Source organism: Megascapheus bottae, chromosome 14 (assembly GCF_031878675.1).
Source record: "Megascapheus bottae isolate mThoBot1 chromosome 14, mThoBot2.hap1, whole genome shotgun sequence".
Classification (NCBI taxonomy): domain Eukaryota; kingdom Metazoa; phylum Chordata; class Mammalia; order Rodentia; family Geomyidae; genus Megascapheus; species Megascapheus bottae.
The window spans coordinates 17,855,105-17,880,556 of NC_143522.1; positions in this window are offsets into that span (position 1 = coordinate 17,855,105).

Here is a 25,452-nt window from a genome sequence, read left to right on the forward strand (position 1 = left end):
GAAAATTTTTGTTCAGTTAGTTGTTCAACATCTTTCAGTCTTAATATTTTTCATATTAGATTGCTACATAGGCTGTTTAAATATTGGTTGTACTCAGTTAAATGAATTACCTACTGTATGGAACAAATAGCTGGTGCTTTCTACCCTGAACAGCAAACCAATATACACCAGAGCCTGCCATGGAAGTCTTAAGAACAGAATTCAGACTTCTCTTAGTTGTATTTATGAATAGCAAAGTTTCTTAAAGTGTAGATGATAACGTAGCTGAATCCTGCATTAGAACAATTTATTACAAATATTCATGTGTGCATAAACTAGCTTTGAAGGACAATTAAAAGGATCTCTTTTGAAAGATCTGCCAGTTTTCATGGTGTTAGTACCCTCATCTTTATTAATGTCAGCTTCATATAATTTGAATTACTGGCTTGAAAATTCTACATATTTAAAAATTGTATTTTTGTGAGTTGTTAATTTTAGTATCATTATTTCACCTATGCGAGAACTTATGCTAAACTAGTAAAATGATTTGAAAATATGCATAACTCATGTCAAGATTATAGTTAGTTAAACCGAGTTCTAGTATATACATAAACATATGAACACGTACAAATTTACTCTCACATATATACACAAGCATCAACTTTCTTCAGAAGTCAATGTTACCATTTCTTTTCACATCAATAAAAACATCAACAATTGTCTCTTGGGAACTAAAATGTTTGCACCAAGACCTCTGTTGTCATTTCAACCAAACAAGGTATTCCTCAGTGCATAGGTACTTGAAGAGTGCTAATTATATTCAACAGGAGTTTAATATATTGAAGTTGTAACATTGATTTGATTTTATATTTGCGTTCATAATATATGATTATATTTAATTTTTCTTAAAGGTGCCTGACATCTTTAATACTTGTAAAGCACAAATGAATGGGCTGCATGAAATATAACAACAGTTTGGACCAAATAGAGGCTTTATGAACTTATGTATTATGGCACCTGAGTAATTGCTAGATGGTGCCTGCTAGAATCCAAGTGTCCATTCAATGAATGTGAAATGATTGCTCTGGAATAGAGCTGATTGGAACTCATTCATGATAGACTTAGGAAAACTACACCGAGAACCCCCTTAGTACCTCAAAATATATAATACCACAAGGTAGAAGAATAAGATAAGCAATCATTGCTGAGAGAGGGGAAGATTACCATAGAGAGTCTCATGACTACAGGAAGAAATGATGCAGACAGGTTTAGGGATTACGTACTGTAGCATTGTGAACTGATAAACACAAAGTACAATCCATTTCTCATCAATAATTGCCTCCATTTCTCTTTTGGGCCATAGAAACTCTAAGGCCTAGGGAGCTAAATCAGTAGATTTTTTTTTCAATTCCTCGCCTAATTTACTTTGTGTACTTATTATTTTTACTTGTATTGTTTGAGCTAGTTGAGCTCAGACTTCCATAATCTTAAAACAGACTAAATAATGTAGGATTCAGCCAGTATACTTTGTTTAAGGAAGGTGTATTGTGAATAGCGATTTTTTGAGGCAGAATTATTCATAATTAGTGTGTGAGTGTACTGGGCTTTGGGAAGGTTTAGAGATTAATGCATTCCATTGTCAGTGAGTAGGCATGAGTGCAAACTGGTGAGAACTGGTATTTCCTATAGAGGCCTTGCTTGGAGAAGAATGCAGAGTTCCTAGTAAATATAGTTATAGCATAAGTTTCACTGAGCTTCCCTGTGAGATTAATTTCTAGAAATAGCTATCTTCTGACAACTGCCACATGTCATGAAAAGCCACCATCTAATGTCCAGCAATTGTAGTCTCTCAGGGCATTCTCCTCTAATATAACCTTCCTAAAATCCTAAACCTTTCTCCATTTGATATTCTAGTACAAGAATTATTTAGCTATATATACCCAAATCTTCAGGATTATTCATTTAAAATACATGGTTTTCTTGGACTCCACTTTGAATGAAGACAGTGACTCTTTAAGCAGCTTCCATAGCTCTTAAATATCTAGATGTATTTTCAATGACATGAAACATTACTTCCCAGAGTTAAGGTATCTTTAATGATTCGATTTTACTTCTGTACTTTTCTCTAATATGGTTATCTTTGAAACTGTTAGTTTTACAAACCATAACTCTAGTCACAACTGATTAGAATTCACCAGAGAAAAAGAAGTCTTAGAGTACAAAGGAAACAATGGAGTTGTCTAGGAAATGTGTGTGTGTGTGTGTGTGTGTGTGTGTGTGTGTGTGTGTTTAGATGTCTAATATTGATGACTTAGCTCATAAAATGTACTTGGTAGACTATTCTTTTTTTTTTTTTTTGGTTGGTCATGGGGCTTGAACTCTGAGTCTGGGTGCTGCTCCACGCTCTTCAGCTCAAAGATAGACTTGATTTCTTCCAGGGCTGGTTTTGAACTGTAGTCCTCAGATCTTAGCCTCTTGAGTTGCTAGGACGTGAGCTACCAGCAACTGGCTTGGTACACTGTCTCTATTTCTAGAAATAGCCTACCATTTGAAGTTCATGTGAAGCCTGAAGAAAGTGATCAAGCACACAACTTTTGAATTGGGCAGAGTGATGTCATTTAGGATATGGATATGCAAATTTGAAAGTTTGGTGTCAATAATTTTTAAATAATTAAGGAAAAATTTTCATGCATTGTATTTATATATTTAACATTTCAACATTACCATTTTAAAAGATGGACTTTAAATACATTTATACAAAATAATCTTAATCTGAGTTCTCCACTGGATTCAATTCAATATCCCAGGGGTTCTTGTGCTGGGAATTATTTGTTCCTTCATGATTCTTACTTAGGTGCCTCAAAGGTTGCAGTGACAATACAGGAAAATGCATGGGTATTTATGGAGAATGATATATCATTTGCTCATTTTATATGATCACATGTGATATCAGTGCAGCCTCCATTATGTTTTATTTTGTAGAATCAGAAAATCATCCTCAGGAACTGGGCCCAAGCATGATAAATTTCTCCTAATCAACTGGTATATGGAAAACTTTTGTGTATACAATATTTCATGTTTATGGGTTACAAAGCTATTATTGAGACTGAGGTTTGGGTAGTGGGAGCTAAGCAAGAAACTGAAGAGCTGTTAGGTTGCCAATAGCATGGCTTCTTTCAGGAAGAAGCATGCTCACAAAAGCTGTGTTGGGGAAAGTACAAACAATCAAGATGGTCTGTGTACACTGAGTTTGTATGGACTAGGAGATGCAGTCCTCAGTGGAAAGAATGATCTGGTCAGGTACACCTGCACTAAAATCAAAATTTTAGCCATATTTGATCAACTATTAAATTCCTCTTAATATCTGATTCCTATTCGAATAAATGCATTTACACAGAAGACAAACTTTAAATGAGTTGAACTATATGCCAATTGGAAAAACTCATTCTTAGGAAAGTTACATTAAGTAAGATTAATTGAAATAGCCAGATATTGGGGTGCATGCCTATAATTCTACCTTCTCAGGATGCTCAAGCAGCTTGGGTATGAAAGCTCATGAGACTATTTTCTCAAACAAAAACCCAGAAGTGGGGCCATGAGTCAAGTGGTAGAGCACCAGTGTTGAGGAAACAGGTTAGGGACAGTTTCCAGGCTCTGACTTCAAGTCCCCAGTATAAGTATAAAAAAAGGTTAATTTGATGATGTTCAAATATAAAGCACAATTGCATTCTTGTTTGCTAACATTTTGTTGAGGATTTTGGCACCATCCTTTATTTATAAAGGATCTCATTCTTACTGTTCATGTGATGCTTTTGTTGGCTGGCTTGGTTATGAGTGAACAATGAATATGGAACAAATTCTTCTTGTTTAAAAAATGACTTGGTAAGGATTGGCATAATTCCTCCTTAAGTGTTCAATATGAGTGAAGCCATCAGGACCTACATTTTTTTTTCTGGTGGAATGGAAAAACACCTTAAATAACCAATTTAAAAATTGACTATTACATCTAGTTACAGAAGTTGCTTCCTTTACCTCTTACCTCCTGAGCTGAGAAGGATAGATACAAATCAGTGTGAGAGACTACAAATTATGTTTCTTAACCAGTACAGCAGCAGCTTTTCATGAATAAAACACTTCTCAAGTTGTTCCCTGCCTTTGGCCCTTTGCAGTTCCTTATAAGATCATTTTGAATAATTTCAATCAATTTTATGCTAGTTTTCTGCTTAAGGGGATCACTTGATTTCTGCTGATGCCATTGCTTGAAAATAACTTGTTTTAGAACTGGTAACAAGTAGCTTGGAGTTTGTAAATAATAGGAGCTTAATAAATACGAATTGCCTCAATCCTAATATGACTCACTGATTAGCTGTGCAACTTTTCAGGTATGCAGTAGCGGTAAAATGAGATTGCTACTTTGAAAGCAAGTAATGGCAAACTGGTACTGGTTACCTTGGCATTTTTTAATTTTGAATATTTTTATTAAGCATCTTCATAATTTTTGCTATCCTTAAGTATTGGCCTGCTACTTGAAGAGATGTCAATAATAAAAGTTGTAATGAGATTTCTCTTTTTTGACCAGATGGTATAGGGTAAACTTCTTTTGAGTATTTTGTCTTCTTTTTGATAATGGAGTTGTACTGACTTTTAACCTGTTCCTCACTTAGCAATCTTTAGTATCACATTGTTTTTAAAGGTCCCGAGTCTTTAAATATTTACTATTTGGTATCATAAAATACTAGGTTATGCACCAGACTATCAAGCAAGTTGAAAGGGAAGTTTCCTTCAGAATGAATTAAATTTATTCTGAATTTAAGATATTTAAGACAAATTCAATCAAACACTTAAGAGTAATTTAAGATATTTATGATAGAAATACCAACCAAACCACATATAACTTGAACTTGGAAATATGAGATAACAAGTCAATTTTTAATTTTTTTCCAGTTGTGGGGTTGAACTCAGGGTCTGAGTATTGTCCTTGAGCTTTCTCAAGGCTAGAGCTCTATCTACCACTTGACCCACAGCACCATTCCAGCATTTTTCAATGTATGTGGTACCAAGTGCATGATAGGCAAGCACTCTCCTACTAGGCCAAACTCCCAGCCCCTAATTTTTATTTTTTTCATATATTTTTAATTGCAATTAATAGAGAGTTTACAGTTATATTGGCCAGATAGAAGGTGCATTATTTCACACACATTGATACCCCTTCTCTTGTTTTTGGCCCTACTTCCTTCCTCCCTCCCCTCATCTTGTTTTCCCCCTGTCCCTTTCCTATTTCAAATAAACAAATAAACGTATATATAATATACCAGATAACAAGGTCAGATACTCTAACAATATGAGAATAATTTGGTTATTCTCATATTGTTATGGGAAATAACATAGTACATTAAGAACACACATTATATAGGTCTTGTTTCCCATATCCTGGAGGTCCTTTCATTTAATGTTTTAATTGAAGACAAGTCCTTGTATTACTGTTTGGAATGGATGCTGAAGAAACACTATTAGTAAAACGTGAGAACCTGCAGGTTTCAAAGGAATCTTTCTTCATAATCTAGCCTTGATAAATTTTTAATGGTAGAAAGTAAAATTATGTGCAATATTATCTAATCAGTATTGCTCAAGCCTTGTAGATTAGCCTACTATGTTCATGTTGACCATTATTGATATCATTTTTGTATAATGCTATTAATCATTAAAATACTTGAAATACTAAGTTATCTCAAGGATTTATCCAATTTTCAGAAAAAAATCTATTTCAGATTGTTCTGAAATTGATTGAGACAACATAGAGAATGAGAGACAATGAAAGAATAATAAAATGTATAAAAAAGAAATGACAGTAGTGAGATGGAAACATTGATGGATAAATTAGGGTGAATTGTTTTAAAATTTATATTTGAGGAAAATTGTGATAGAATCAAAATTCTTGGGCTGGAATGTAGCTTCGTGGCAAAGTGCATGCCTAGCAAGTGCAACATTTTGTGTTGATTCCCAGTACCAAAAAAGAAAAGACAAAAAGAAAATTCAGTTAAAAAGGAACACAATTCTTTCCTAAACTGGCTATCATTGTGCACATCTATAAATCTCTACTACTCTGGAAGCAAAGATGAGGAAGTTTATGATTAGAGGCCAATGTGGGTGAAAAGTTAGAAAGATTTCATCTCTGCGAATAAGCCAGCTATGGTGGTAAATTTTTTCAGTGACACAGAGTAATAGGTATGAGGATTGTGGTTAGATACTGTCCCCACACAGAAACAAAAGCCCTTATCCAAAAATATGTTAAACCAAAAGTGTCTCAAGTGGTAGTAAATGGGAAAACTTGAGTTCAAGTGTCACTACTGCCACAAATAAATATTTATTTCCCTGCTTGCGTATGGAAAAAATCAATTCTAAGGGAAAATCTGTTAAAAATTGTATGTTTCAGAATGTGACTTTTTATTATTCAACATTTTTAATAACTCAAATAGATAAAATTATTAAAAAGGATACCATTCTAGGAAAAATATAAAAATGATTATTTTCCTTATGTTAGAGTTTTTCAGAAATACAACTTTTTATAGTTTTAATTAGTTCATTTATGAATTTGCTTTTGCAAAGATGTGCCTATGATATCATTTTTAAACAAAATTTTGTACTTGTATTTTTCCACTTTCAAAAGGCACTCAGTATTTCAGTTTCCAAATAATTGTTGAAGTAAATTGTTGAAGTATTTAGATCCGTAAAATTTCATTCTTTTGCTTTGTTTTCTTTTGGTTTTTCATCTATCCTTGTTTTTTCAATGCTAAAGCCAATGTATTTTCTTTAACATTGTGACTGTTGATTCATCTACTAGTAATGACTAGAAATTTGCAAAGAAAAATTCATCTATGTATATTACTTAATGAAAATAAAGTAAGTTGGCAGAACTTTTTGTATCTTTTTCATTTAAGAAAAAAACATTCTGAAATCAGCATAAATGAATTCACATTTTATCATTTTGCATGTTTGTTAAGGCTAATATTAAAAAATAAAGATTATGCAGAATACAAGCAGTATTCTGTTTTAAAGGTGAATGTCATCTTGGAATGAGCATATGCTAGGGCTCTAGGAAAGGCAGGTTTTAAAGTAAAGAACAAAAATGAGGAGCTTTTCATTTTTGCTCATTTTTTCCTCTCTGGAACTAGAAATTAGAAATTGAAAATAAGACAGAATATTTCTCTTGACTGTTTCAATGGGATTCAAATGTGCCTCCTTTTGGATATGTTACACTGAATGACTCATTGTTTTTTCCCGAGTCTGGTAGCTGATGACATTTGCAAGGTTCAGGAAATCTGTACTCTGAGGTTTAAAGAAATGGGGAAAAAGAAAATGAGATTTAAAAAAAAATGTGATTTAGAGATCAGATCACTCTAGAGAATTGCAATAGTTTAGAATTTGAAAGTGATCCAACGATCCATAGGCTTTTTTTTTTTTTTTTTGCTTCTTTCTGGTATTGCCACTGAAAGGCACTGGAACCTTTCAGAGGTGGTCCTAGTGCTAGGTTTATAGGTCATTGGAGGCATTCATATGAAGGAAATTATTGGAATGCAGTTTCTTCCTCTCACTTTTGTTTCCTTTTGTATCCTTCCCTCCCTCCCTCTCTCCCTTCTTTCCTAACTGTGAAGTGAGCTATTTTCTCTTTCTACAACTTTCGACCATGATGTGTTTCACCATAGACTCCCCCCGAAAAACACGAGGCCAACTAATCATGGGTTAGAATTTTTAAAACAGTGAATAAACTTTTCATCTTTGTAAGTTTATTGAGTCAAGGTAATTTGGTATAGAGGAAAAAATTCACTAACATAGAACACCTACATGGATCCTAAAAAGATATATTCTTTTACCCTGATATACAAATTAACTTTAAATCTGATTCATATCTCTTCAACAAGATTTTGTTAGGAGAGAAAAAATCGTTAGTTGAGTGTCTTCTTACTTTTATATTTTCTTTGTTTCTTCCCTTACTGTATTCTAAGTGATTTCAGATTACACTGAGTAGTGTTGGAATTTTAAATATGCATAGCATTAGAACAGTTAAAATTCACAACAAAGATTTTAAAGTTTCCTGGCTCCACACCTGGTCATTAACATGTAAATCACTGTCTTAATTAGAATGCCATCTACTGAAACATTCTTCAGTGTACATGTTGAAGGGCTTTGAGATAATTAGAATTACCAATTGGGTTTGTGTTGCACTTTTCCTATTGCCTGGGAAAGCTGTCCTCTCTCTATTAAGAGAGAGAGAGAGAATTGAGAGATAAGATAAAATGTTCTCAGAGTTTAACCTATAAAACAAACATAATAAGCTATTGATAATTTTGTCTGTGATATTGAAAGCTGGGTTGACCTGAACAGTGTTTTTATTGCTTGACAGACAGAATAATGATGAAGCATAAAAGGGAGATTTCTTTTAGTCAGTTCTTCAGTTTAGAATCTAGCTGCCACTTTTAAGTGATTTTAAATTCCTAGTTTGAATGAAAATTCAGCATCAGAGAATCTCTTCTCCAATCTTGCTTAGTCTCTCCAAGTCCATGACTCTTTACTAGAAATCTTTACCACTTATGTAGCTTACCAAAGATAGTTCTGATACCTTTTATTCAATTTCACCTCATTTGATCATATTATCCAAGGACTAAATGCCTGTCTAAAATAGGAATGTATAAATTCCTTCTTCATATATATTAAGAGTTTGTAATTGTTAATACTTGCATGTTTATATGAGACACTGGGCTAAGAGAATAGTCAGTTAGCATCACTACCTTATGAAGTAGCTGGAGTTCATAATAGATGAGGAAAGTGAAATAAGATATTATTTTGATATTCAAGTGATAGTGCCATCAAACTTCAAACTTGGCTGTATCTGAATCTCTCAAATGCTGGCACAAATACCATGCTGTAGCATCAGGAAATAAATGCTACAATTTCATTGGAAAAATACAAACACGTTAGTGTTTTCTAACTCTTGCCGTTTCAGAAGTTCTTAATCAAGTTTCACACTTATACACATATATCTAATCCATTTCCTCACCACATGTCTCTGTCATTTGGTGAGTTATGTATTTTCTTCTTCCTTATAACTTCCTTCATTTCAAAGCCTAACTTTTTTGTCCAGAAACTCTCAGAAAAATAGTTTACTCCAGATTCTCCCCTCCTGCAGATCATCCATTTTTCTCAAGGCTGCCTAGCCTGACATTGCCTTTCTTTGCTTCTTATCCTTAGGCTATTTTATACCTAGAAACTAAAGATCAAAGTTGTACACTGTTCCTTGATCTTCCTCTGCAGGACTTCTGTTTCATCCTTTGTTAGATTCATGGAGAAAGAAAAATGGGCAGTTACTTAAATGGCATTTAAGGAAACTAATGAGGAGAATCTTGAGATATTATAATACTAAATTTAATGGGTAATTATCATCACAGAATTTTAATATTAATGAGGTGACAAAATACTCATGTCATCCACGCACTTTTACTTTCTAGATGATTTAGCTGGATTCCAGAGAGAGTGGACATTTCTGGGCTATTTGTCGAAAATTTAGTATTACTTTTTTGGAGGTTAAAATTGTATTTTCAAAGCTGCTTATTTTTTGTATTTGTACTGATTTTTAAAAATCTATCTAGGGCAGGGAGTTTAGCCTAGTGGTAGAGTGCTCACCTAGAATGCACGAAGACCCACTTTGATTCCTTGGTACCACATACATAGAAAAAGGCCAGAAATGGTGCTGTGGCTCCGTGATAGAGCTCTAGACTTGAGAAAGCCCAAGGACAGTGCCCAGACCCTGAGTTCAAGGCCTAGGACTGGCAAACACAAATCTATCTATCTATCTATCTATCTATCTATCTATCTATCTATCTATCTATCTATCATCTTTCCTTCCCATCCATCCATCCATCCATTCACTCATCCATTCATCCATCTACCCATCTATCCAAACTACAATAATGATTTAAATATTTATCACAGATGCACAATGTGAATGATGATTGCACTTAGAACTAAGAGATGGCTGAGGGCACAGATATAAATATAACATGGTGTTTTATAAATTATATTTTACTCTCTTTAAGTAATTGTACAAAGCAGTTTACTCTTCAAAAAATCACTTTAGGGCCGGGAGCATAGTCTAGTGATAGAATGCTTGCCTGGCAAGCATGAAGCCCTAGGTTTGACTCACCAGTACCACAAACTCAGAAAGAACTGGAAGTGGTGCAGTAGCTCAAGTGTCAGAGCACTAGCCTTTACCAAAAGTATCCAAGAACAGTGCCTAGGCTGTGAGTTCAAGCCCCAGGACTCACAAAAAAATTAAAGCAATAAGTTTATAATTATAGTGCATATGAATGGGTGTCACCTCTTTCATTCTTTCACATCCTTTCAACCTACCCACTCCCCTGAATTTTCTTAATTTAATGTATTGAATATGACTGCATTGTTCCTCCCTTTCTTAGTTTGTCTACTCCTTCCTCTTGTTGTCTTCCCTCCACACCTTTAGCGTGCTAGTTTCCTGGTTTTCATTTTGTTGTATTTTGAAGAATAACGCCATTTGATTTTTCCTCTGCTTCTGCCATATTTCAATCAATACATTTGTGTACACTTGCATACAAGCCCATTGATGTTTACTTGTACATTTATAAATTATCTCTAGCTTCCATGTTAAAAGAAATATATCTTCTTTGTCTCTTTGGGTCTGACTTACTTCACATGAATTTTTTCCAGATCCGTCCATTTCTTTTCAAATGATGTAATAAAATCCTTCCTAATCTATGAGTTAAAATACCATTGTTTGTGTGCTATTGTATTTATTTGTGTGTATGCCATATTTAAAAAATCTCTTTATCCACTGAGGGGAATTGGGGTTGTTTCCATGCCTGTGCTAGGTGAATGGTGCAGCAATGAACATGCTTGTGCAAGTGTTTTTTTTTCCATATCCTGTTTTCAATGTTATGAATAAATGCCGAAGAGTGGAATTGCTAGATTATAGGGTAGTTCTATTTTTAGTGTTTTTATGAATCTCCAAGCTGCTTTCCTGAGTGGTTATGTCATGGTTATTATTCTTACTATGTGATCCAGATATGCATATGAGTACTGTATCTGAAGAATTACTATAGCAGTTCACTGTATTATTAATATAAGAGGAAAATAAAGCATTTAGTTTTATAGGGTACAGACATTTTTGATTAATTTTCTAGTCTTAAAGAGTCTTGTCAAAGCAAACATTAGAGGAAAACAATTAAATCGTTAGGCAGAAAGCACATAGAGTTTTTTTTTTTTTTGAGGAATATGTCCCTATTTTGAGAGGGACTGATTACAGGCTAATCATCATGAGTATGTTATAAGCTTGGATACAGAATAACATGGCAGAAATAGGCAAAGTTGGGGCCATAGGAGGATTATTCCAAAAATCCCATGTTAATAACTTAGGTAGTTAAACCAGTTGACCAAAAAACAAAAGGCATATAGGCTGCTATTATGATTGTTTTTCATCAACTATGCCCAGGAAATGGATTAAAATTCAAGTTTGATAAAGAAAATTACTCATTTAGCTTGATGATTCCTCCAACTAATCTGTGAGAAGAAATGGGTTCCACCTTATGGCAGTTGCATTTATGATACAAATCTAGGAGACTGAGGAAGCAGACATTTGGAAAAGGTATCTTAGTCTTATTAATTAGTGTAAATTGATATCTGTGTCTTGCCTAGGCATTAAAAGGCTACTCCAGTAATTGGGGAAAAAAGTGCATTTTTTCTTTTCACGAATTTAACAAGAAGGTGAAAAGTTTAAAAAATGCCAATCATTCTGTTGTCTATGTTAAATAAAATTTAAGGGTATAAAGAAGTATTTGGTTCATCTAGTTCACTATTTTAGGCATTTTTGATAGTTCATTAGCCTAAAGAAACATCTTTTTTCACCTTTGCCAGATATTTGAGATATATATATATATATATATATTTATATATATATAATGATTCCATTCTATGGACATTCTAAGTCTGACATAAACTAGAAGTCCTTTTCTATTTATTGGTCTGGAAAGTTAAAAATATGGAAAAAAGATTCTGTATCTGCTACTCTATAGAATGAGTAAATATAGAACCCACAGAAGTGGTAACTTAAAACCTCTGACACCTTACTAGATTTGTTGATAAGCAACCCTTTTCAAAGAATCCCCTCACCAGGGAAAAATAAATGTATATCTATGCTGAGGGAAAAAGAAAAACAAATATGTTGGCCTAATTTACACTGTCATTTAAGAAGAACTCAAAATGACAGATAGCAAGGAATTAGGGTTGATTTAATTAAAAGCTAATTAAGCAATATAAATTTAGTAATTATTTCTCATGTGCATGTTTGTATTAATAAGGATAATCTTGTATGCTGAGGAAATAAACTCTAAGGTTTTGTGGCCTAACAAGATAAGAGATGTACTTCACATTTATGAGACACGGGGTGAGGAAGCTTTTCATAGACAACCAAGGAATGGCATCTCTGCCATCTTGGGATATTCTGTCAATTGAACATCTCAGCTCTGAGGCATTCAGTAAAGTCAGAGAAATGGGAGAATTGCATATATATTTTTTGTACTATCTTAGACATGAAGTTGACAAATGTCACTTCACTTGAGTAAGAAGAGCTGGAGGGAATTAGAGAAGTTTAGTTTTCCATGTCCCCTGGGCCAAAGGAATTCTGGAGAGTCCCTAGTGGTATTGAGAGAAGCAAAAGAATCATTATTCTACTTTCAAGCTTGTGTGTATGAGGCTAGGATGAATCCACATGAAATGATCTGATTTGATGTAGTATAAGATAAATGTAAGAGAAGCTGCAGAAAAAAGTTACGATGTGTTTAGGATCACTGAACTGTTTCAGTGTTGAGGACTACCAGCATTAATGTGGGTGTACCTTCACACCTTCACACATCGAAACCTTCTCTGAAGCCATCTTGGAAATGAATGACAAATTCAGACTTTTCCTGTTATGATACTTAGGATGCCATGATTGATTAAGGGAAACAAGATTTACAATAGTGCTTGGGTGCTAGTGGCTTACACCTGTGATTCTAACTACTCTGAGGTCTAACGATCCCAGATTGAAGGTAGACTGAGCATATCTGTGAGACATATATGTAACTGCAGTCAACCAACCAGTAAAAAGCCAGAGTAGAAAGGTAACTCAAGTGGTAGAGTGAACATAAAAGTTAAGGGACAGCACCTAGGCCATGAACTGTAGGGCTTAGCACAAGGAGTAGCTCAATGGTAGGGTACTTACCTAGCAAATGAAATGCTCAGCCCTGAATTTAAAACCTAGAACTGAAAAAGAACTTGCAATGTTCAAGTTGCCAAGCTTTTTCTATTCTCATCTTGTCTGGTTAATTTATTAAAATAATATTCTGACATAATGCATGATACATGAAAGAAGCATCACTGCATCAAAATTCAGTAATACACTATACACTTGCAATTTCTGCTGTTGCAAATATTTTAGCATAAGACTTCTTCATGAGTCCAATGAATAACAAGGAAATGATAGGAAAGAATAATGCCTACTATTTAAGGAATAATCTACTATATTTATTCTACATTCCTCATTCTGACAGCAAGAAAGCTTTCCAAGGCCACACATACCCATGTGCCCTTGCAGGGATCAATAGGCACAGTTACTCCCCATTTACCTAGGAATTAAATATCCACTAGATCACAGCCTCCTTGGAGCACATATACGAAATATGCAGAAACCACACTTAGGATGGAGAAAATTGGCCATTATAAGGCTTGCATACTATTTCATGGGCATACTTACAAAATAATGTTTAACCTTTAATCCTCACAGTTTGGTATCAAATCAATCTTAAGTTTTCTAGGTTGGCTCGGGCCTGCCCCTACCTCAAAGCAAATACTAAGCTAGAGTTGTAAGAGCAAACTTCAGGAAATGCGATGCTAGAGTGACATTGCAAGAAATGACAGTTACATGTCATAATGGTCTATTTCTATAACCGTAAGCAAATACCCCAGATCGAACTCAAGTTTATAACTCATGAGTGCAACTGAAAATATGACAGTTATAGTAGCCTTCTGCATGCTTCAATTAAGTTGCTAGTTCTATATATCTCGTAGTGTCCAAAATAGACTTTAACTCAGCCTTATTGATAGTCCAGAAACAAGGTGATGGTATTGTTATTATTCAGTGTAGGTAGAAACTGTATTGATGGCTATGATCTTTGCTTATCACATTTAGTTTGGTTTAAAGCTTTCAATATACATTTTAATTTTGTTTTAAGGCTTCTATGTACTTAGTATAGCCTAACTTAATATTTGAACAGACCGTAGCCTACTTACTAATATGTGCTTGAATCAAGCAGAAAAATCTCAAACCAAATATAAAAAGACAGATGCCAGCAATAATCAGTTTTGGGATCTCTGTACCTCACTTCCTCTTTATGTTCATCACTTCCCTATCTCTAGCTATAAATGTATCAGTCCATTTTAGTCCTGATTTCTTTGCCTGATTCTAGAAAGAATCTAAAAGAAGCCAAGTAAAAGCTATAAAATTAGATTTTATTTTTTTGTTCAAGCCAATCAATTTCCACGTCAAGATTGAACAATTCTGACCTATAAACAATTAACTGTGGTATGAGGAATGACCTTATTCTGATTAGACCTGTTTGGAATTAGCTGAAAGGCCCAGGCCAATACTTCCCAACAAACCACATGGACTCCTTCCAAGAGAAGACCAAGAACTAATATTGGGCATGATCCCATAATATTAAAACCAAAAAGATGGAGGGAAAATATGGAAAATAAAAAGTGACCTGAGCAATGATGAAATGTGGTGTATGTGGCCATTTTCCTTAAAAGGAAATCTATTTCTCTCGATACCTTCCAGTTTAATACAACAGAATACAATAGTAATTGATAAAGTGACAACATGAAACAGCAATGCAATGTGAAAGTATAATTTGAATTTTTATTCTAGAATCTATCTTTCCTAATGTTCTATTTTCAAGAATGTTTGAAGACACAAGAAAACTTAAAAAAACAAGAACTTTTCAACTACACATGTGAGGTCCTCTAAGTGGAAGGGAAAACAGAGTTATCTTTGAGAAGAACTCTTAAGTGCCCGATGGTAGAAGAACACAGAATTTTCAGGAAGTCAGAATGTTGGATACATTGTGTTTTTTGCTTATCTATAAGGTCTTCATTTCACTGACAAACAGCATTTTAATGGAATACAAAGCAGTAATTCAGTCTTCATTGGAAACCTATTTTTTAAGGGAAGACATTGAATAGTATTGCTTTTGATAAAATATGAAGTGAAGTTATTATGTCTCTGTGCTAATATTCTTTTAGACGTAAAAGAAAGCAAAGTACCATGAGAAATCACATCCCCTAGGGGCCTAGGAAGAAGTGGATGGTGTTCCAGTGGCTTAATTTACAGAGCATAGCCAAGAATATTCAAGGAGCTACAGTCCCTGCATAGGTAATCTTCAGTCATGGGGTGCTCGCAAGGTTCTGGTAAGGGACTATTGACACCCTTAGGCCTCTTATGGTGCAGAGGAGGGAACTGTTGCTGGGTGAATCATACTAGTGTGTTCCTTGGGGAAACAGCTTTAGAGATTACGTCATATTCTCCTTCTTCTTTTTCTCTGCTAAGGACCTACATTTGCTGATTATCCAAAACTCAGAGCAAAAAGCCTAGGTATGAGTCTCCTGGGCACAACTAAGGCAGAAAAGGGTGAAGAATAAAATTGATGATCCAAACAATAGTGATCTAACAAAGTATACTCTTCTTATTTTTATAGCTGAGAAATGAAAGTTTACACTAGAGAGAACACTTAGTTTGATTAAAAAGCTCCTTCCTTAAACTGGGTGCCAGTGGCGCACACCTGTAAAATCCTAGCTACTAAAGGAGGCTGAGATCTGAGGATTGCAGTTCAAAGCCAGCCCTGACAGAAAAGTCTGGGAGACTCTTATCTCCAAAAACTACTCAGAAAAAGCCACAAGTGGTAGAGTGTTTGCTTTGAGCACAAAAAGTTTCAGGGACAGCCTCTAGGCCCTAAATTCAAGCCCCAGGAGGGGAGGGGTAGGTGAGCATAAGGCTTGTTCTATAGCAAAAGATACATGTAAAACTTACCTAAATGAGTAAATAAAATATTTACTCATTAATATCAATATTCTTCACTGATTGCTAAGCCATTTTAAGTAACCGCATGATTTGACATGTTTTGTTGCTGAGCAGGATGGTTTTTCATAAAAGTAAACACACACACACACACACACACACACACACACACACACCATCCTCAGCACTCTAGTGCTCTGATGACTTGAGTAAAAGCAGAAAATTGTGCTGATACTATATAGTTTGGTTAACAGTATACTCTTTTTTGGGGGGGGGTTACTTTAATCTTTTCTCCATATATTTTTATTGTAATTAATAGAAAGGTTATATTATATTCACCAGATAGAAGGTGCATTACTTCACATACATTGATACCCTTTCTCATGTCTTGGTCCACATTTCCATCCCCCTACCCCCACCTCTCATCTTGTTTTTCCCCCTTCCCTATCTGATTTCAAATAACCAAATACAAATAACTTTAAATCAATGACTCTTAAATGATTCAAATCAGTCAGGGGTGGGGTAAGATAGGAAGGGGAAATTGTCTCAGTCAGCTCTTTCCTAATGCCAACTTTTATGTTCAATCTTAGGAAAGCCTGAAAAATCTGGAAAGCCAATGTCAAAAATGAGCAATTGCAGTATATAATATAAAATAATGGTATTGTAGAAAAGGCTGGTGGCATGCACTGTGTATCACTATAATTCTTCCTTGAGTGAATGGGCTGAGATTGTGCACTGTGACTTTCTATAAGGTCATATAGGGAGAGGATACCTCAACATAATTAAACTGACAGATGCAAGGTTATGCTGACTTAGAGGATGTCAGGGGGTGGAGAGACACCACTAAGCTACGGATATGTCTTTGGGGCTTCTGTCCCGTCTGTAGCATCTTTATCAGAGAACTTGACAGAATTCTTTGTAAATGACAAAGGAATTGGTATGAAGCTAGAGGAAGACTATTGGTATTTTCTGAATTGTTCTATGGTGTAGAAGTTGACCCTTTAGTGATTCTCTTTGAATTTCATCATACGTACTTCGAAATGTGTAAAGCCAGCCAATGTTTACCTTTTAAAAGCAATGCATAATATTAGTACTGTAACTGTGACAAGTATTTTTTCCCAAATATATTACATCTACCATTAGCTTAGCACCAAAGTTTAAGAAATAATTACTAGTGGTCCATTGTCAAAGCTTGGTACCTGGCCAGATCCTGAATTCATAGTGGCAGCTTACAGAAAAAAAAAAAAAAGACATTAGGAGAAATTCAACTAGCAGAGGTAAGGGCAGACCATGAGAAAAAAATGAGGAAATAAAAACTGTAGGTGATAAAGGAGCATACTTAGGAAACCTTCCAGCCACTAGAGGATGAATGAGAGTTGGAGCCAATCACAACCTGCTTTTAAAATTCGGCCAATCCCTGGAGGAGGTTATCCTAAAATTACCCAATAGAAATTATGAAACTCAGTTAACACCAGGGAAGATTGTACACTATATAGCACTCATAAAATGAGTAATCATGTAAGGAGAATAAAAGGCTTATCATGACTGCTGTGGGTTTCTTTTTGCCTGCCAGAGACCTGATCTTGCATGAACACTAATAACTATTAGAGTCTAGCTTTTGTTGTCTGAGTCTGTTCTTTGACTTTGGAATGGTGAATTTGTTTCTCACATCAAAAATTTCTTTAAGAGATTAGGTTAGTAGGTTTAGGTAGTATTATCTCCTATCTACCAGTTTCTTTGCTCATCAGTCCTTCCTGCTATATGTTTATATTGACTTCGATTTAGTCTATGTTGGCCATTAATGGTGGCTATTTCTTATCAGAGCTTTGTTATAATAGAGTAAGTTGAAATTATACTAATCAATTCATGGTGTTAAATATTGATTCTAAGTAATACTAAACTGCAGCGGGAAATGATACGTGAAAAGGAAGGACAATAACCAGGTACGGTGGCTCATGCTTATAATCCAAGCTTCTCAGAGGCTGAAATTTGAGGATCGCATTTCAAAGCCAGCCTGGACACTAAAGACCACGAGACTCTTATCACCAGTTAATCACTAGAGGTGGTGCTGTGGCTCAAGGGGTAGGGCAGTAGCCTTGAGCTGAAGAGCTCAGGGACAACACCCAGGCCCAGAGTCTAAGCCCCATGACCAGAAAGGAAAAAAAAAAGAAGATAATTATTGAATAGTAGAAAGCTTAAATGAATATAAATAAATATAATGAAAACAAATACAAAATCAATTGTCAAAGTCCAAATTCCTATTCTTTTTACAAATTTGAGTAGATTTTTAGCGCTACAAAGAAGAACCTAGTCACTTTTCTTCTTGACAATAGTAGGTTAAGACACTTTTTTGGGGGGGTGACATTCTCTTTGTTGAACCCCTTTTGTAAAAAGGGACAAATTTTATAGATTGTTAGGCCTGGTGCTCATCTAACCATAGTTTGAAACAAAGCAAAACCCTTGCCAAACAAATGAAAATTCTCTTTTCATTAAATTTTACTTAAGATTCTCCACTTAGAGAAGGAGAGTTTCAGTGAAATTTTTCGGCATGCCATGCCTGGTGCTTTATTATGTTCCTCAGGGCACATTTTTCTGAAAAAGAGAAGCCTAGAGAATTTTCTAGAATAAAAATGGAGATAATACCATCCTAAAGTTTAATTTGGTCGCTCTTGAGATCATGTTTGTGGAGTTGTTACAACTGACTCCTTGTCTACTTACAATGTTAGGTACTGCAATCAGGCTGACACATTTCCTACCCATGACATCCTATAATTTCAGAGAAAATGACTCAAATTACTCATTTGATGACACAAAGAAGAAAAGGATTGACTGCCTATATTCTCATTTCTCAGCTGGTTACTTTTAGTTTTTGTCATTCATTTCTATCATTCTATCTACTCAGGTCTTCAGCTTCCTGGGATTTTGCAAAATTGTCACCTGACAACAAATTTAGGTGACATGATATGAGATCTCCATTGATCCAGCTGAAATTGGATTTCTGTTCCCATTTATAATGTCCATATTCAAGAACTAGAGTAAATCTTCTCCATATTTTCTTGGTGAAGAAAGCTGAATTGGAATGAATGCGGCTCAAAGCCTGCCTAGGCATTCAAGTCCAGATAGTTCTGTGTAGCTCAAATGGTAGAGTGTCAGCCTTGAACAAGGAGCCAAACAAGAGCACAAGGTATAGAGAACTCTAGATCCAGCTGTGAGATCTGGGACGTGTTAAGATATTGGAAAGCTATCTCAACAGCAGTTAGAAGGCTGAGAGCTGGGCCCTAGAAAGATCAAACATTTTAGGCAAAACAGAGGTTCGAGTTTCTACCTAAAGTGTGAACTGCTTGGGCACGGAAAGTTTAAGACTTTGGAAATAAGATAAATGTCTAATGAGTCAATGTGGGAGTGTTTATTGTTTCCCTCTTGCTTCCTAAGGTAGTCAATTAATACTTCTGTGCAAGCTATGTTGTTTGTAACTTCAAAGATAGATCAGTGCCCTAGTCTCTGCATGTATCTGTAGTCACCTCCCCTGTACTGAATGAAAAAAGCTTCTCAACAGGACAGAACTCAGGGTTCAGAAGCTGGTGTTGAGCTCTGGTCCCCCTGGCACCCTCTTTCCTATCCTCCTCAGCTCTTCTACCTTGTATCCCATCATCCTGTTGCTATGGTCACTGTTAGCAACAACAAGCTCAGGTATTCGAGCCCCAATCACACCACCAAAATACAGAAAGGAAACTGGGAAGCTACTGGACATCTATTGAATTCCATTGGTATCTTTTGGCTGCTGTTTTCCCTCCAACCACTGCCATGGCATAGGATTTCATGCCTATAAAGTCTGATGGTACATTGTATTACTTTCTCTTGTTTGGGGCTTCTTTCTCCTTTCTCTGCCACTTCCTTGCTAGCATTCTCATGAGAATCTGCTCAGCCATTCTAATAGAGAGAGAAGAAAACTAATTTTCCATGGGACAACCATTAGTAATTGAGGATGACAGTTATTCCTTTCTCTCTCAGGTAGACAATTCTGAGGTTGCCAGTATGTGGATTCTCAGAAGTTCCCCAGTGTAACTGCACTCTAGATATTCACTGAGCTGTTATCAGCTCAACAATGCAACCTGGAATTAACTTTCTTCTATTGGTTTACCTTGACTTGCCAGTTTCCTACTCCAGTTACTTGAGTTCACTTCTTACATTAGTGTTTATATTTCTTAAGTTCTTATTGCAGGCTTTTTGTGTGAGCAATCCAGGCTAATGCTACAATTTTGTGTCTGTGTTTACTGAAGAATTCCAAGCACTTGGAACAGTGCCTGTAACACAGCCATCACTCATCAAAGGAATGACAAATACATTACTGGATTGTGACAGTATGATGTTCAGAGGATGGACAAGATAAGTGACATTCCTCTCAGAGTGGAGTGCTAAGAATGTGCTCCTCCATGGGTTGTACAACATTTTAAGATTGATCATTAATAATAGGTCCAGTCAGCATCTTCCTGATGTATTGTCTGAAACATGTTGCATGGTCATTCTCAAAGAGAAGGAAGTGGCTCTTCATGCCAGCATCAGCTCTCCGGGAAAATGTTTCACTGGGTGAATTATAGCAGGCTAACATGGAGTCCAAAATGATGTATTGTTCTTTGCTCATAAATAATGCAAGGATGATACCAAGCAAAGATAAAGGCCAGTGATTTATTCTATACAACCTTTATGTAAACCTCATAAATTGTACATAGTGGTATCTGCGAATGTGACAATGGCTGTGACACTGCAAGGTGTTAACGATGGCGAGGATTTCATATTTCAAGAGGAAGAAGCCAAGGAGAGCATTTCTTCCTGTTCTTCTTGGGGGGAGGTCTCCTGCCAGGAAGAAAAAGAAAAGCACAAAAACAAAATCAAAATTATTTTCAGAGTGATCCAAAAGACTCAAGAATTTAAAAAGATAAAAAATTTATCTAAAAAAATTCAGTATGTAAAGTGTTAGGACTAATACATTAATTTGTATAAGGTTTTTAATCATTTCCTATTGGAATATATATTTAAAATATTATATATCAGAGACATGCATGCTCACAGCAGTCTTTTATCTTTTATTTATAAAATTATGCAAACAACATAGTCACACATACATATCTTTATTTATTTGTACAGTCTCCTGATTAAAAGAAAGTCGACGCACATTATATTTTGGTACATTGTTCTGATGTAATAAGAAATCTTTACCTACTACTATCTGAATAACAAATGAATTTGAAGTTTCCAAGATTAGAATTTTAATACTTTCTTTTTTTATTCTTTTCATATATTTTTATTGTAATTAATAGAAGGGTTACATGATATTTGCCAGACAGATGGTGCATTAATTCCCATACATTGATACCCTTTCACATGGCTTGGTCCCCATTTCCCTCCCACCCTACCCCTCATCTTGTTTTTCCCCCTTCCTTATCCAATTTCAAATAACCAAATACAAATATATCCAATATATCAGGTAACAAAGTGAGATACTGTAACAATATGAGATAACCAAGGGGCAGCAAAAGAGATGAGAGATAACATAGTACCTTAAGAACAACAATCATTCATTATATGGCTTATGTTTCTATATCCTAGAGATCCTTTCATTTAGTGTCCTACTATATAGCCTTTTGTATCAAGGTTTTGCTCTATTGCAAATCTCTGCTAGGAGTGCCCAAGGTTTCTTCTGATTATGACAAATGAGGGAAACCATTGAGTCTGGCTTACTTCACTTAATATGATCTTTTCTAAGTTTTTCCGGTTCCTAACAAATGACAGTAGCATAGAATTCCATTGTGTACAAATATCATATTTGTTGATCCACTCATCAACTGAGGGACATCTAGGTTGGTTCCATATCTTTGCTATGGTAAATAGTGCTGCAATGAACATTGTCGTGCTAGTGGATTTAGTATGTTCTTGTTTCTGGATGATTGGGTAAATGCCAAGTAGTGGAATTGCTGGGTCATAGGGGAGCTCTATGTTTGGTCTTTTGAGGAACTGCCATACTGCTTTCCATAGTGGTTGAACAAGTTTGCACTCCCACCAACAGTGTAGTAGTCATCCCTCCTGGCCACATCCCCTCCAGCATCTGTTGTTATTAGTTTTCTTGATCCTGGCCATTCTAACTAGAGTGAGGTGGAATTTCTTTTATGACCAGAGATGTTGAGCATTTCTTCATGTGTCTATAGGGCATTTTTGTTTCTTCTTCAGAGAAGACTCTCTTTAAGTCTTTAGCCCAACCATGAATTTTAATACTTTCAAATTGTATTTCCCGGTAAAATTGGTAAAGAAAGACAAGAAATTCAGAGAAGGACCTAGATTATAATTCAGTCTTTCCAGTGTCACACTCCATAAGAAATCACAAAATTCAATGAAAAGAATTCTCAGAAAAATCATGAAGGACTTATATTGGGAGCAATTAAACCCCTAAGTATGATTAATTAAATACTAGTTTAATTAGGAAAAAATGTGAATAAGGAATACAATATGGACAACTAATTCTAAAATGATGATAAATGCAAGAGAAATCAATCAGACAACAAAATTACCCAAGAGTAACTCAGTAGTTTATTGACCGCTGAAAGTACTGAGGTATCATGTTAGACAAAGTAATAGAGTGAAATTTGTATAAGCCTTAGTCTACCAGTTATTCAACATTTCGCCTTAATTCTAATGTTCATGTTCCTTCTTTTCCTGGGTTTCTAAATTCCTTGAAGAAATCTAAAGGGATCACTCAACAATAGCCTTAATCTGATTTAGCTAAATTGACTGAGATAATATTGTTAATTATTTCTCTAGTCATTTGCCAAAGGTTAACTTTTAAACATAAATAAGAAATGTTGTCATTTGATTCTAAAAAAATATATTGAGTAAGGAAAACAACAACAAAAACCACTGCCATTTCATTTGAGGTGCTGACCTTTAAACAGAGGTTTTCTTTACAGTGAGTAATGAATGCTTTGTTTCTCTCTTTTATTACTATCTGGAACCAGGTTTTGCTTTAGGCCTTTCCTTATAACCAACTCACTTTTCTGATTAATTAAAAGGAAAGGTGACTGCCAAATTAAGAATGGGAAGCAGCAACTTTAGAAATTAAATTTCTAGCAATGGCTTTGTGCAATTACAAAGTAGCTAAAACACTTTAACTAGTGATATAGTAGGTAGATATAAAGATAAATAGATAGATGATAGATAGATAGATAGATAGACAGACAGATAGATACATAGACAGACAGACAGACAGACAGACAGACAGAAAGGATAAAAAAACAGATTAGATCCTGGCTCCAGTGGCTCACACCTGTAATTTTAGCTACTTATGAAGTACAGCCTGGGCAGAGCAGAAAAGTCTGCGAGACTCTTGTCTTCATTTTATCACTAAAATATGCCACAAATGGAGAGGTAGTTTGAGGGGTAGAGCACCTGCCTAAGTGAAATAGGTAAGAGACAGTGTTCAGGTCATGTTAAGCACTAGTACTTGCATAGAAAGAGAGCAAGTATGAGTGAAGAAAGGAAGTTACAGTGAGAATGTAAGGGAGACAGTAAGAGTGAGAGAGAGGGAATATCTCTCTTTTTAAAGCATTTCATGGATAGAAAATCACTTGAACAGAATGCATTCCCCTTCCCCCATGAGAGTCCTATCTCACACCTGTCCTTGCTGCCCATCCTGCTGAATCACCTCCCTTGCACTTCCTTCTGAACACAATGCAACCCAGAAGTTTTGGAAGGCAGCTTGAATCCAAGGCCATGTCTGATGCAGGCACCCCAAGCAAACAGATGCCGTTTAGGCCTTGAAACTCCTTCATCAAAATAACATTGTTCACCTCCCCTGTCTCCATCTTACCCCACTCCCACATATCCCTCCAGATTTCATTTTTCCTACCTAATATTTACAGGGACCCTAGCTGTAAGAAGTGCATGCAACTTCTGCTTCAGCCAGGCTGAAGGTTTCCTCCCCAATAAAATCTGTTGGTATATAGAGTTTGTCTTTCAGGTCTTATTTCTGATTCTTATTCCTCTTACTAAAATATTTCACACACTAGAAACTCAGGATTTTTGAGATATGTGCCAAAACATAATACAATGTGCACAGAAGATAAGTCACATCAATGAATTTGCACTAAGGAGATGATCACTTTCTTTTAGGAAGTTTATTATTGTGAGAGAGTTCATAAACATCCTCACTACTGTGAGAAACACATTCAACCAACCAGGTTGGAAGAACTGACTCGAGAAGAGTTCAGTGAAAGTGGACTGTAATGCTATAAGCTTTGTGAAAAGTCATTAAGTCATTGTCTAAACAAGCTACTTAGTAACTTTCTGCCCAGATTCAGATGTTTGTCTTTTCAATACCACCACAAATAATTTATAGCTTTTCTGTAGTTCCACAAAAGTAGCATTGGTATTCTTCACTGTCTTAGAAAAAATATGAAAGAGAGGGAATGAGTGAGGAAGTAAGAGGGAATAAGAAAAAAAGACAGAGATAGAAAGATAGAAGAAAGGAGGAGGAAGAGAAGAAAGAGGGGAGAAAGAGCAGGAGATAGGATGAGTTATTTAAAATTTTTCCTTTGAGTCCATTTTCAATTTTCAAACTATTGATACTTATATTATTAAAAACAACTTACCTTTTCAAATACTTTTAGCATCTTCTCATTGATGAATATAATATCGTATTGGGAAGAATTATGGGAAGAATCATATAGCTTTGTCCAAGGAAATGCTTCTCCATGGGTCTCCTTTATCAGCTGACTTTGTCCAAGATTTCTGTTCTAAGAAATGTGAAAAGTGAGTCACCTTGGAAAATACATAGATTGTAGATTGGATATTTAAACCAACCCAATGATAAGTTTGTTTACTACAAAGTATAAAGACATTGACTGACCTTAGTTTAAAAAGTGGGCATGTTTACTCTGCAAAATGAAGCACTTCATTTTCAAAAACTGGGGTTTCTTTCTTCTAAAGTAACCTGATAAGAAAGTAGGTGTCAACTAGAGTTCTATGCATTGCACTGTTGGAACTTGTATCTGAAAACTCAACACAGGCAAACACAAACAAACCACAACTTCCCTTCTAGCTACTGTCATTGCTGTGTTGTGCATGTCTCAAAAGTTTTTGGTCATGGCCTATATTCAGGAGACTGGCAGGTTTCCTTGTTAGCTCAGAGTGTCATAGATCATTATGTTTGGGTATTGTACTTGCTTTTTTGGCTTGTTTGTTTAAAGTTCCATTTGGTTATCTCCTTTCCTGAAAGACAGAAATGTCTGAGTACTTAGGAAAATAATGATGCTGTCTGTGACAGGGAGGAAGGATAGAATTTTGAAATG